The following is a 15,027-nucleotide window of genomic DNA, read 5'->3' as shown; positions in this document are numbered from 1 at the left end:
TAAATAATTTGCCACAAGATGGAAAAAGATCATTATTTTTTATCAGAATAGAGCTATTGAACCAGAATTTTCATGATATTTTGACATTATTATTCGTGATAGAAATATTTGCTAAGTAATTGTTGAGAATTAGGCCAAAATTAATCTTTTTAATTGGTTTTTAATTTTTATAAATTATATTTTGATTCAAATTTGATGTAGGATAAAATTTGATGCCAAGGACATGGAGCAAAAGTAAGATTCAGTAATGAGACTCTTGTGCGATCTGTGGAATAAGTAGAGTGGTGAAATGCACAAGAAATATGTGAAAGAAAAATCATTGTAAGTTGCACATAGAAATCAACCTACAGGAGTGAGTGTTGATGAATGTGATTGGCTAGTTAAGGAACATTATTTTTGCTCAAAATTTTAGGTATTAATCTCCTAATTTTATTTATTTTATTCCATGTATATTGCTGGATTATTGAAACTCTCTTTTAATCTTGATGTATAGAAAGAAAGCCAACAAAATACACTTAATAGAGGCAAAAAAAAGATGCTCTACCACATGGGCAGTAAACCCTTTAGACAAATTGCGTGAGATTTGGTATACGTTCAAAACTAATTTCCTATTTACTTAAAACAATTTTGTTTTTTAGTTCGGTGTTGTACTCATTTTTATTTAATATTTGAGTAAGGGTGGCAAGTCAAGAAATCCACTTGATGTGGCAAAAATATTACATGAAACCTGAAAGAAAGCTAATGAAATACTAGATATTGGGGATCAAGATAAATATGTAAGTAGAATATATATTTAAGTTTGATAATAATGCATTATATAGTACTAACATATAAATTTTATTTTTATAGGATGACAACATTCAAGTCAAACAAGCAAACCCTTCACTTTCAGACATTATGTTAATTAAAAAAAATTGGGGGAAGCAATCTCATGGTCACATCACTATATTTGGTGGCAGGTCTACTTTGAAAGATTTGAGAGAACCACTCCCTTGTCGATCTAATCTGGAAATGTTGGTTATATAAGAAAAAAGAAAGAACCAGATGCTTCAAAAATGCTTAGATGAGCAGGAGCAACAACAACATCAACAACAACAAAGGATGTATGACTTATAGTCATAAGTGAAAGCTATGCGTGAACTTTTTTTTAGGCAAATACTTTATTGACTCCTAAAACTCGAGAACATGTGCAGGACTTGATAATTATTTTTGTAAAATCTCTTATATACTTTTATGATTGACTACTTGCACCAGAGAAAATGTGATTTTTACTTAATAAGATAATATTTGCTTAATTGATATTTCTTAATTATGTGATATTTTTTATTTTTCAAGCTATCCAAGATTAGGAGAGGGGGTTGCTCAAGTCATCTTTTTGACAATGATTAGAGATGAAAGGATGTGTCTTTTCCAGAATTTTATTTTAATTTGTTTTAGATAGTTTCACATATTCTTCTTTGGAATAATTAGGATATTAACTCTTGTTATTAGTATTGAATATTTAATGATGATGGAATTTTATTTATTGATATTATTACTGAATGAAGTTTTTGTTTTCCCTTTTATTTATTATTGGGTATTTTTAATATATTTGTGTTGTGAATATCATTCTCATGTTGAGAATAATATGAAGGTTTTCTATGAAAGTTGCCTATGAATGAAAAAATTATCATTAATGTATATTAGAAATTTGTAGTCTACAATGATGGTTTTGTAAACTGTATTTAGTATATCAATAAAGGAAAAGCACCATCATTGATGGGTTACTAATTACCCACCATGAGGACTTTTACGACGTTATCCAACTATCATTAATTGGTCTTCAATGACGAGGTTGTCACACGTTGCTACACAATAACAACGAGAGTATAAAACCATCATTACAAACAGCAACGGGAATGAAAAACCGTCATTTTACAGTAACAACGGGAAAAGTCCCCATCACAGATAGTAAAGACGGTGATAATTACTATCGCATATATGAACAATGTAATATTTTGCGTCGTTGTAGACTCTATAACGATGGGTATTATAACATTCATGATACTTTAGCGAAGAAGGCTTCTATGAAGGGTGACGAAGGAAGTTTTTCCTGTCGTTGGCATACAATAACGAAGGTTTTCAGCTCTTTAACGAAGGAAAATCCCTTCATTAAAGACGTAATTTCTTGTAGTGGTTCTTAAGTCCAAATAAGAGTTAAATTGTGGATTCAATTCTAGATAACTAGTTTGTTCTTTTAATTTCCTCCATCTCTTTTTTTGCTTCATCTTTTAGATTTTATTCTCTTTTTGATTTTCTTGTTTTCTCTCCTCTTTCTTTCTCTCTCTTTTCTTGTTTTGATCCATTTTATTTACAGTTTTCAAACCCAAACCAATCTCCATACTCTCCCCCCCCCTTCACTTTTCAGGAATCTATTTAGAACTTTCTCTAATACACACCTTCTTTGTGGGATCGACAATTGCATGCTACACACATTGTGCACTTGCCACATTTTATTTAGAAGACACCACCTACCCCTCTTAATTTTATAATTCATGTGTTAGTCACGGGTGATATGCGAGAGCTTCTCGTCCTATTGGTGTGTCCGCCCGTCAGCCATTGTTTGAAGATTACGGACAGGTGCATGACAAGTCTTCCATAAATCCGAGACAGTAATCTCCAAACAAGATTTAGATAAATCACATGATCACGAGTAGTTTACAATTAGCAAAACGTTATGCAAGAACGTACACAGTAATCCCTTTTATTATGTTTTGCATGCTAAGGAGTTAAATATTATTTATTAAGCATACCCTTTGCAGATGACACGGTTTATGCTCTTCCTTGGAGATTATATATAGGTGGTAAGTGTACCTCAAATAGATGGTTCCCATTAGTTTATTTATCCGTCAATCCCAGGAAAGGAGTAAGAAATGATTAGACTCATGTCAATAGATGCTGTCTTTAACTTGCATGTGCATATTGTTAATCCTAGTCCTAATCAATCTTTAGGGCTCTAAACAATGAGAACAAGTGAAGCAATCATTGAACAGTGCCACCAAAAATGTACTCCTAGTTTAAGTGGATGCTTTTTTGTATTAAAATGTGGGAGGCCCTGGCCAAAAGATTCGTTTCTTGTTGCTATCGAAAATGGCCAAACTAATGGAGTTGAGCGAGCTTCTAGTTCTTGTTTGTTGACTAAAATGGTGAGTCAGTAACAAAATGAAAATGACAAGAAAAATATTCAAGGTAGCACAAAGAACAAGGAAAGAGGCTTTTGGATATAGCTTTATCTTAAGGAAGCTTCATCCATTATGTTTTACCTTTTCTCTTTTTATGGGAAGGCTTGGCTATAGGTACGTGTTAAGGAAGCTTTTCATCTCTTCTGTTTTACCTTTCCACCTTTTATGGGAGGGCTTTTTCCGCTTTAGACTCCCCTGAAAGTAGAAACTAGTAATTTTGGAAAACACAGTTACAGTACTAGCAGAAGTGACCAAAATGGAGCAAATATTGTGGCCGAGTTGAAGTAGCTATGACCACTAGTAACAAAATATTATTTTCAAGACCTACTCATGCAGTAATTATGTGATGGAAAATTAATTAGGATATTGGCGACGGGGTATTGTCGATGGATATCAAATTTGTCGCCAATACAAATATTGACGACGGGAAATGACCAATGAGAATATGATGAGAAAAGTAAAGATTATGAGAAAATGGTGAGAGACCAATGATGAGATCATTTTTTTAATTATATGTGTTACGAACATGTAACCATATTGATATTGCTAATGATATACCGAAACTTATCATAGCCCTTTTAAATTAATTAGGATTTCTATATTATTTTTTTAAAAAAATTAATTTTTCTTTATGCAAGCAGATTCAATGACCTCCATTGCGCTTGGCTTTATTTACGAATCAACTTGAGCCTGCATACATCATTAATAAATTTGAGAAGAGCTTAATGAGATTTAATAACTAAAGAAATAGATGAAAATAGTTTGGATAGATTTAATACTAAATAAATGGATAAAAATAGTTTGGATAAAGTTCTCTTGGAGTTTGGATAAATTTTTTGTGCAGTTTTGGCCCAAAAGTTAAAATTTTGTTCCAGAACATAGATAACGTCGTTGCCAAGGATCGAACCCGGGTCACTCGCGTTACAGGCGAGAGTACTCTCCACTATACTACAACGACTTTGGTTTGCACGACAAATTCAGTATAAGTAATCTTTTTTTCCCATTGAAGCTTATAATTTCCCCCGTTTATTAACAAGTATTACTACGCTTGACTAGAGGGACTAATTCGCAACAAATTATGAGAACTAGCAACTTGAGTGATTTGATGGACTGAGTATAGTAGATTATCATTTATTCTTCAACTGATGCGTATTATGACACTGAGCGGAATGACAGATAAATATTTTCAAATACTTCTTAATTTACTACGCAAGGTAATTCTAGATGGAGAGAATATCATACTAGAAAAGTGTTACGATGCAAATAAGATTATTGGTGCTCTGGGTTTAGATTACAATAAGATCGATGCTTGTCCTAATGATTGTGTCCTTTATTATAAGGATAACAAGAAACTTGAGGAATTTCCAAAGTGTGGAGTGCCTTGATGGAGAAAGAATACACGCACTTCAACTCGAACGTGAGATGAGTCATAGAATCATCAGAAGAAAATTTCAGCGAAGGTGATCCGACATTTTCCCTTAGTGCCCCAGTTACATTGACTGTATATGACAAAAAATATAGCTAAAGATATGCGGTGGAATAAGGAAGGACGTGTAGGTGATGGTAAACTAAGACATCTAGCAGATGCAAAGGCATGAGAGCATGTGGATCAAACTTTTCTCTCATTTGCCACAGATTGCGGGAATGTTAGACTTGGTCTATCTAGCAATGGATTTTTCAACCCGTTTGGCATTATGAGTTCGGGATGGTCTACTTGGCTAATTGTGTTAGTGCCTTATAATTTGCCACCTGGACTTTGTATGAAGAAATCATATATGATTCTTACAATATTGATATCGGGCAAGCATACACCCGGTAATTACATAGATGTGTTCATGGAGCCATCAATTGATGAGTTAAAACGTCTCTGGGATGAAGGGGTCCCAACATATGATGCACTTTCTTGTGAGTGTTTTAATCTCCGTGCTATTCTTATGTGGACGATTAATGATTTTCCAGCTTATGATAATCTCTCTGGTTGGTCTAGGAAAGGAAGATTCCCTTGTCCTATATGTGCTTCGAACTTCGAAGGCATTTTTTTACAACACAGTCGAAAAATGTGTTATTGGTTTAACAGAAGATGGTTATGAAAAGGACATAAATTCAGGGGTAAAAATGGGCAAATAAGTTTGATGGTAAAGAAGAGAAAAGAGGGGAGCCGCGTGAAATGATTGGAGATGAGATTGTACACTTGTTTGAGGGATATCCTAAATTCAAGTACGGAAAGAACCAATTTACGAAAGAGGAAATTCTCACTCTAAGACACACTTCCATCATGAAGAGGACATCTAAATGAAATAGGCAAGTGCGGAGTTTAGATGCCACACATGCTAAAGATTTGCCGACAGGATGGACAAAGTTTAGTACATTCTTTTAGTTACCTTACTGGCTTAAGCTCAAACTCCAACAAAATTTAGATGTAATGCATATTGAAAAGAATATATGTGAGAACTTATTGTCTACACTCCTATAGGATTGTTAGAACTCAAAGGATGATTTAAGGGCTCAGCAAGACTTGAATGCATTGAACATCTGACATGCTCTGCAAGCACAAAAAGTCACCAACAGCAAATTTGAGTTGCCTTCAGCTTGTATTATAATATCAAAAGTTGAGATGCAGAGATTCTATGAGGTTCTTAAGTCAGTGAAGTCACCAGATGATTACTGCTCTAATATTTCAAATAATGTACAACTAAAAGAACAAAAACTTTTAGGACTTAAGACACATGATTATCATATCCTTCTTCACCAGTTGCTTTCGGTAGCACTTCGTAACAACATGCCCGATGACGAAGTAAAAAAATTTATAATTGAATTCTATTGATTTTTTAAAAAGTTATCTTCTAATGTTGATGAATTTAAGGCACTAAAAGCAAAAATGAATGAAACCCTCTACAAAATGGAGATATTCTTCTCTCCATCATTTTTTACAATCATGATCCATCTCACACATCATCTTGTAGTTGAGACATTAATCTGAGGACCAGTTAACTATCGTTGGATGTATCCCATGGATAGGTTAGTTAAAATTCAATTAAGTCTATTTACATAACATGTCATTGCTTTATATTAACAACTCATAGTAATTTTATCTTTAGATATTTGGATTTCTTGAAACGCATAATGCGAAATCGGGCTCATCCTAAAGGTTCGATTACTGATCGTTACGTGGCAAATGAATGTATGATGTTTACCTCTCGGTATATACAAGGTGTACATACATAAAATAATTCACTAAATAGTAATAGAGATGGGACCTTTCATGGAAGTACTAAGATGAACAAAGACTATTCTAGAATAGACTTGAATCAGGCTCATGCCATCTTATTGCTGAGCTTGGAAATCCTTGAAGATTACTGCTAGTTAAAAAATAACTTTAATAAATATGAAAATTTTGAATTATATCAATAGTTGAACTCTAACTTTTTGTATCAATATGCGATATTTGGAGGAGTTATAGTTATAAATAACTAGTGCATCAGCATGAAATCAAATTGCAAAAATTCATGAAAAATATTTTGCCTAGTGGGTCATAGCTGAAGTAAGTTAAGTATATTATATTTTTAATTAATTTTGGAAATAAATAAGGCTAACTATTTAATGCTAATTTGTGTTTATGTGCAATATTAGGTAGAAAGATAAATATTTGATGGTTTTCCAGTGCCAGATGAGATAAGTATTCACTCATATGGACCGCACTATACAGTTAAACAATGAAGTGGATATCGTTTAAATGGGTTTTTATTTCAATGGGTAGGGCTTGAAGAGGAGAGAGTTACCCAAAATAGTGAGGGTCATGGCTGCATTCTCTCAAAAATGTTATTCAAGCTCCAATGATCAAAATCTGGTACTTGGTGATGTAATTTATTACGGACAATTAGAAGATATTGTGGAGATATCCTATGTGTACGGTACCAAAAATGTACGTAGTTATGTGATGTTTAAGGTTCGTTAGTGTCATGTAGACGGAAATAAGGATGCATATGGTTTTCACCTTGTAAATCTAGATAAGGAGATATATCCCGATATGAAGGTTATGTTCGCAAATCAGGCTACGTAGTGCTTTTATGCCAAAGATCCTAGGCAACCGAATGTATGGGTCGTATTGTATAAGGAGCCGAGGACTCTTGTTTAGCTTGCTCTTGATGAAAATCCGAACAATACTGATGACCCAAATGAGATGGAGGGAGAAATTTTTCTTAATTACTCATATCCCCAAAATGTCAATTTTAATATGTATACCTCGCAAATTCGACTTGATATCTTACATGCATTTATTAAATATTTCAATTATGTTAAATTAACAATTTAAGTTGCTGATGAGCCAAATAATTAGGAGGCTATCTTTTCCTCGGGATCGAGAAGGTTCATCATCCGGTATAAGTATTCAAATTTTGTTTAAGTAAGTTGTATTTGTAATATAAATATGTAGTATATTTACTACTATGTTTATTTATATAGGATCGTCCTCACGACCATCTCGGAGTCCATTATCTCTACATGGATCCTCACCCATTGAAGGTATAAATTTATTTAATTGTATAATGTCAATTGATAAATTTATATGTTCATATCATATATATTACTTTGTTAGAGATTGCGGGGACATCTCAAATGGATCCACCACAACATTGAGACGCATCACCAGATCTAGGTATTTTTTTGCTATTTTTATCATTTTGAAATTAAATTCTTAATTTACATTTGTAATGTAATGATATTTTATATTCCTAATATATATTTGTAGACAATGCTTACGATGGATTTGGTGATGACGAGATTGAGCACGAGATGAGGTCTAGATCTTCTCAGTCAGAGATGGCATGTCTCCGCCCATTGACTCCATCAGTATATGACATCCCTATTTTCGTCGAAAGTCGCCTTCATTATCGATTTCATTACAACTTTAATCATTTACAATGAATTCAAATATTGAAATTAAAAATTATAACTCTCTTGAAAATAAACATAAGAATCGTTTATCGGCTCTTGCTTGCGTGGGTTCTTGGCCGGTGACGGGGACATTGATATCCATAGACTACCAAGCGACCAGATCAGATCTGGAGCTTTATTGATTTATGAAGGAATTAAAAAACCAAAGTAATTATCTTGGTAACAGCGAGATAATCACTCATCTCGAGATCACCGCAACAGGGCAATCTCAAGGATAAGAAACGGGAACTGTAGATCTGACAAACTCTTCTTCTTCGTGTTAAAGAACTCGCTCCGATCTCCTCCTCTCTTCTGAAATTCATGCTTATTCAATCTTCGATTCAGCAGGGCTTCGCCAACGCTCGAGAATTCCAGATCTAAAAAATTAAAGGCCCTTGGGCAGTATTTATATGCTTCGGGAGCCTTGTTTTCGAATAAGAACGGTTGATTCCCTCTTATCCTTAGTTGTAACCACTTAATCACGTTTATGGATGATATTTTATCAGTTGAAGCAAATTTAGGTGATTAACGGTCAAAAAACCACCAAAAACAGTCAAATCTGATTTTTGGGTCTGTAGACACCTGTGGGTGTCTCGGCCACTGGCCAAGACACTTGTGAGTGTCTCGGCCAAGTCGAGACACCAAGGGGTGTCTCGGCTTGGCCGAGATACCAAGGGGTGTCTCGTCTTGGTCGAGACACCTTGGAGTGTCTCGGTCAAGCCGAGACACCTTTGGGTGTCTCGGGTTGGCCGAGACATCAAAGAGGTGTCTTGACTTTGGCTTAGGGTTTGGTCAGCGCCTTTCATCCATTTTCGTCGTATTTTTATCATCCGAACTCGGAATCCTACGATCAAAAATGCATCGGAAAGCCAACAAGGAGTTCTGCAAGCTCCCATGATTGAATCATATGTGGAGTAAATGGGACACAAGGGACGCTTCATCTTTCGTAAGCGACGTGCAGCTCCCGGTTTATTCGTGTTTTCATTATTCTAAAATTCTGTTACTTCGCATGGTCTATCGACTCACTTCATGTGTTTGTTATCATCAAATGAGCTTCTAGACTCAAATAGCGATGTTCATTGTCTTCTCTCTATCTCGATCCGCGTGCGGTTGCCTATAGGCAATATTTGACGCCTATAGATACCCCCTCCAAAGTGTTTCAGTCTCGTTTCTTTTATAGATGAGCTTGAAATACTTTGGATATGATCGGTCTAACCTTCAATCAGTGTAAAAGACCTGTAGTTAGCTTTGATTCTTGACTCCTTCGATTTTCAATCAATTCGATATTTTGATGAATAGTTAAAGTTCTCCCAGTGCTGCATTTATCGTCTGGCCGTCGTCGAAGTCTTGAATCAAAACTGGTGAGTTGATTTTGCCTCGTCTCGTCGAGTTGACCTTGAACTGGCCATCTCCATCATAATATATTGTCTTGCGTTGACTTTCATCGCAACACATTGACTGGTGTTGACCTAGGGTTACGCATTGACCAGTGTTAACCTAGGGTTTCGGATCGCCCGATGTTGACTTTTTATTGCAACGCGTTGACTGGCATTAACCTAGGGTTACACGTTGACCAGCGTTGAACTAGGGTTTTAGATCGCCCGACATGAACTTTTCATTACAACGCGTTGACTAGCATTGACCTAGGATTACGCGTTGACCGACGTTGACCTAGGGTTACACATTGGCCGGCATTGACCTAGGGTTTCAGATCGCCCTACATTAACTTTTCATTGCAACACGTTGACTGGCGTTCACCTAGGGTTACGCATTGACCAACTTTGACCTAGAGTTTCGGATCACCAATGTTGACTTTTTCATCATAACACGTTGACTGACATTGACCTAGGGTTACGTGTTGACCAACGTTAACCTAAGGTTTTGGATCGCCTGGCATTGACTATTTCATCGCAACGTATTGACTGGAGTTGACCTAGGGTTACGCGTTGACCGACATTAACCTAGGGTTTTGAGTCACCCAGCGTTGACTTTTTCATAACAATGCTTTGACTGGCATTGACCTAGGGTTACGTGTTGACCGGTGTTAACCTAGGGTTTTAGGTCGTCCGGCGTTGACTTTTCATCGTAACGCGTTGACTGGCGTTGACCTAGGGTTACGCGTTAACCGACGTTAACCTAGGGTTTCGGATCGGCTGGTATTGTTTTGTGTTGATTTTCATCATAACAACCAATCACTAGCGAAATTAAGCAAAATAGGATCGTGAAAAACACCTGGGGGCTCAACCTGGGCCAAGACACTCCTACGCGAGACAGTCCTAGGTGTCTCAGCTTTGGCCGAGACACTCCTAGGTGTGTCATCCAGGGCCGAGACACCCTTGGGTGTTTCGGCCCATTAGCCGAGACACTCCCCCCTTTTTCTCTCTTTTTTTTGTTTCCTTGTGTTCGTACTTTCATTTCCCTCTTAAACTCCCAAATTTAAAAAAGAAACCTTTTCCCCCTCAACTTATTCTTCCTCCTCTTATTCATACTCAATTGTTTCTTCTCTTCAAGAACTCTCAACCCATCAAAATTGTTGCCTTTAAAAAACCTCAACTCTTCAAAATAAATTCGGATTTCCTCTCCTCCTCGGTCAAAGTTCTTCTTCTCCCAAGGCTAGGGTTCATCCATCTTCAACTCAAGACTTAATTTGGGTAAGCTTCCTCTCAAGAACTGTAAAACCCTATTAATTTTTGAATAATAAAGTTTAGGTGTGATAATTATGATATGTGGATATTTAGTATGATAAATATCAATAAATGGTATATAAGTATAATACCACGTGATTTGAGTATGAACGAGTTCATACATGAGATATAGAAGTTGTGAAACATGCACATATGGCCAATTCTTAAGAATCTGGGAAATCCCAGTCCGGTCAACCACAGCCCGGTAGATCGCCACGGTCGACAGCGAGATCTGCAGACAGTTTTTCTCTTGTTTTGAGTTGGTTTCGGATTTCTAAACCCATATTCATTTTACCCTGATATATATAAGAGTTTTTCACGATTTTCTTAGTTTTCCTAAGAACCCTAACAGCCACCAAAACCCCCAAACCCTAGTTTGATTTCTTGGAGAAGATTGAAGGCTTTCAAGTGGATTTTTCGGGTGATTCTTGGCTTTTGGAGTGGAGTTTTCTTCAACCTTGCTTCTAACACATTTTCCTACAACCCAAGGCGAGTATCATCTCTACTAATCCCCCTCCTAGTTTTCTAAATGATTTTAAAGGGATTTAAACATGTTTTATAGAGCCTAAACGAATAGACTATGTATAAAAGACAATCCTTTTGTATTATATGTATAAAGATTAGGTATTTTCATGCTAAAAAGGTTGAGAACGTTTTTACAGATGTGTTTTAGATCTGATGATGATTCTAAAATGTGGTTAAATTAAAGAAAGAAGTTTGATTTGTTGTTTTGAGCTTTTATGCATGTTTTAGGGTTTTGAATATAAATCTAATGCGTAAAATCATGATTTATATATGTTGATTTGTTTCCAGATAATTCTATCTGCTGTACCATGCTTGTATACAAGTTTCTTGAAGTTTTTATCATGTTTCTATCACGAAAACACGATGAGAACACAACCTGTAAGAATCTGGAGAAAACTGGATTTAGGGTTCACGGTCGACCGCCACGGTCGACCGCGTACCCGTCGTACCCGTCGCGGTCGACCGTCACGGTCGACCACCAGTTGATTTTGGCGTGCATGTTTATTTGAGTTTGCTTTCGATTGTCGAACAAATTTCTCGACCCTATGATGATAGACTATGACATTAATGATTGTTAAACACCTGGGATGATGGTGAATTTCAGATGTGGACACGCACACTGAGATTTGTGCACATATGCTAGATTGTGTTAGATCCACACACACTTGACATGAGATCTATAGATTGACAAATACATATTGAATAATGTTGTCTTATACGTATCCGGAAATAGGGAGATGAAACCTATTTGCCGCAGAACGATTGAGTAAGAGTATTATAAAAGTATCATTATTACATATATCCGAAAATAGGGAGATAATAAATCCCATTGCCGCAGAGCGATTGAGTAAGGGCATTACAAAAGTATCGCTATAGCACAAGATGATGTACACATAGAAAATTGATCAGTTGTAAGCTTCACTTCCATGATAGATTTCCTGCGAGTAGGGTATTTTATTTGATATTTCGATACACCCGTTATGAACGGCAGATATACTTGTTTTAGAAATTGTTGATATCCTCTTATTTTAGAGCAGGTCACTCGGACGTAATTCGAGATGAGTGATTATTCTTTATGTTGGAGATTGGAGTATTTATCATTGATTAGTTGATTTTTCATTCATAGAGAGTTATATGTATGTACTGACTCTATTTTCTTATATACTCCTACCCCTTCCCCTGGGGAGAGGTAGTGATGATCTCGCTAGTGCTTTGACGCTCGTTGTTTCCCCTCTTTCAGGCAGCGTGTCCGGCGCACGGAGGGTCGCAGGTTGATGGGACATCTTAGTTGTCCGTTTAGCTATTTATTATATTTTATAGTCATTTCTGAACTCCATATGTAGTTGATTACTTTCAGACTCCAGTTTAGTATTTTATTTCAAAGAGTTGAGAGCTATTGTAAGACTCTGTTTTCTTTTTGACTCATTGTATTTGAGATTTAGTTCAGACTCAGAGATATGTTTATCTTATTCCAGTTGGGCTCATTATTGATATTCTTATGCTTCTTCTGTGTTTATCCAGTGTTGTTCTATTTCTATTTTGCCTGTCTGTACCTTCATCTATTTATTTTTTTACACTAGAGAGATAACGAATGTGATGGTGAAACATGTCGTAGCATGGTGTTTGGTGCTTGGCAGGTTTGACAATCCGGCTTTCACCTGGGACTGCAGCCTTGTGTGAACCCTGGGGCGTCACAAGAACCCCTCTTAATTAAGAATCCATAGATTTTATAAGAAAGATTGAAACTTTACTCTTGTAGTGTGGGTATGTAATGCAAAGATTAAATCTTGATGATGGGTTTTGAAAGTGGCCGAAATTTTGGAGGTTTTATGCAAGAACAAGGCCAAAGTTTTGGAGGACTTTTGTGTAAAATAGGGCTTAAATTTTGAGGGGCTTTTATGCAAAAGTGGACTGCAATTTTGAGACTTGGATTGTATACCCATTTGGCTACAACTTTGAGGGGGTGTTTCATGCAAAAAGACCACCAATTGTTGAGGGGTTTATTTGTAAAAAGTGGTCGAAATTGGTTTGGGGACTTGTTTGTAAAGTGGCTAAAATTTTAGGGCTGAAATTTGTAGAGTTTGGACTACATACCCATGACCAAAAGTTTGAGAGGTGTATGTGCAAATTGGGCCGAAATTTGTAACGAGGTCTATTTGCAAAATAGTTCGAAATTTGTAGAGGGGTTTATTTGCAAAATTGGCTAAAATTGCGAGATATTGAGGACGATGGTTTTCCTTCCTCGATCATGGCCAAATTCAAATGTGTTCATGGCTAAAATTTAAACTTGAACATGAGGGGTATTTTGGGTTATTTCACCCAAAAGTTAATCATGAATCTTTTAAATACAATTTGTGTTGGACCCTAGAGGGGGGTGATTAGGGTCTTAAGGCTATAATTGTACAATAAAAAAGAAAAGCAATACACCACAAAAATGAACAACAAAAGTAAAGAAGATAGAGTGAGAAATCGTTATCTAAGTGACGCGCGATGTGTTAACGAGGTTCTGCCCGCTGACCTACGTCCCCGCTCCCCACTCTCGAGGAGAATCCACTACACAACCCGGTTTGGAAGCCGGAACTTCTTCTACACAATAATCTCCACGAGATCTCACAACTACACAGTTGATCACTATAAGATCACACTCCCACATAGTTGATCTTCACAAGATCAAGCTCTCAACAATAGTAATAGTGTAAGAACTCTCTCTTTACAATGTCCCTATGGCAAAGAGAAAGATTACACTGAAGCTGGAAATTCGGATTTCCTCTCCTCCTCGGTCAAAGTTCTTCTTCTCCCAAGGCTAGGGTTCATCCATCTTCAACTCAAGACTTAATTTGGGTAAGCTTCCTCTCAAGAACTGTAAAACCCTATTAATTTTTGAATAATAAAGTTTAGGTGTGATAATTATGATATGTGGATATTTAGTATGATAAATATCAATAAATGGTATATAAGTATAATACCACGTGATTTGAGTATGAACGAGTTCATACATGAGATATAGAAGTTGTGAAACATGCACATATGGCCAATTCTTAAGAATCTGGGAAATCCCAGTCCGGTCAACCACAGCCCGGTAGATCGCCACGGTCGACAGCGAGATCTGCAGACAGTTTTTCTCTTGTTTTGAGTTGGTTTCGGATTTCTAAACCCATATTCATTTTACCCTGATATATATAAGAGTTTTTCACGATTTTCTTAGTTTTCCTAAGAACCCTAACAGCCACCAAAACCCCCAAACCCTAGTTTGATTTCTTGGAGACTCTCTTTACAATGTCCCTATGGCAAAGAGAAAGATTACACTGAAGCTGGGATGTGAACACAAGAAAACATAGAAAAACAGGTTTAAAAATTTTAGCTCTCAGTAAAAGAAAATCTCTGGTTTTTCAATGGCTTGGGACACATGAGGAAGAAGGAGTATAGGGGGTTTAAATAAGAGAAAATATAACTGTTTAAACCCATACACTAATCCCCAAAATTCAGGAAAAATCGGCGCAAAAATATGTACCAGAAGACCGTTTGAAATTAAGCGGCGGTCGACCGTACAATGTTCGCGGTCGATCGCGAGCCAGCTCAGAAACGAAGAAATTTTCCAGAGAGTTATGCTGTCGACCATGGAGGTCGACCGTGGGAAATTTCGAGCTCAAAGTCGACCGTGGCGG

At 36.5% G+C, this 15,027-nt stretch overlaps 1 non-coding gene across 1 annotated transcript; it reads right to left on the bottom strand.

The window, feature by feature from the left end:
* On the bottom strand, positions 4,108-4,179 carry TRNAY-GUA. Its single transcript has one exon. It is a non-coding gene; the product is annotated as a tRNA-Tyr (tRNA).

Source organism: Asparagus officinalis, chromosome 10 (assembly GCF_001876935.1).
Source record: "Asparagus officinalis chromosome 10, Aspof.V1, whole genome shotgun sequence".
Classification (NCBI taxonomy): Eukaryota; Viridiplantae; Streptophyta; class Magnoliopsida; order Asparagales; family Asparagaceae; genus Asparagus; species Asparagus officinalis.
The sequence above is the reverse complement of the archived record's forward strand: the minus strand, read 5'-3'. Positions and strand labels throughout refer to the sequence as shown.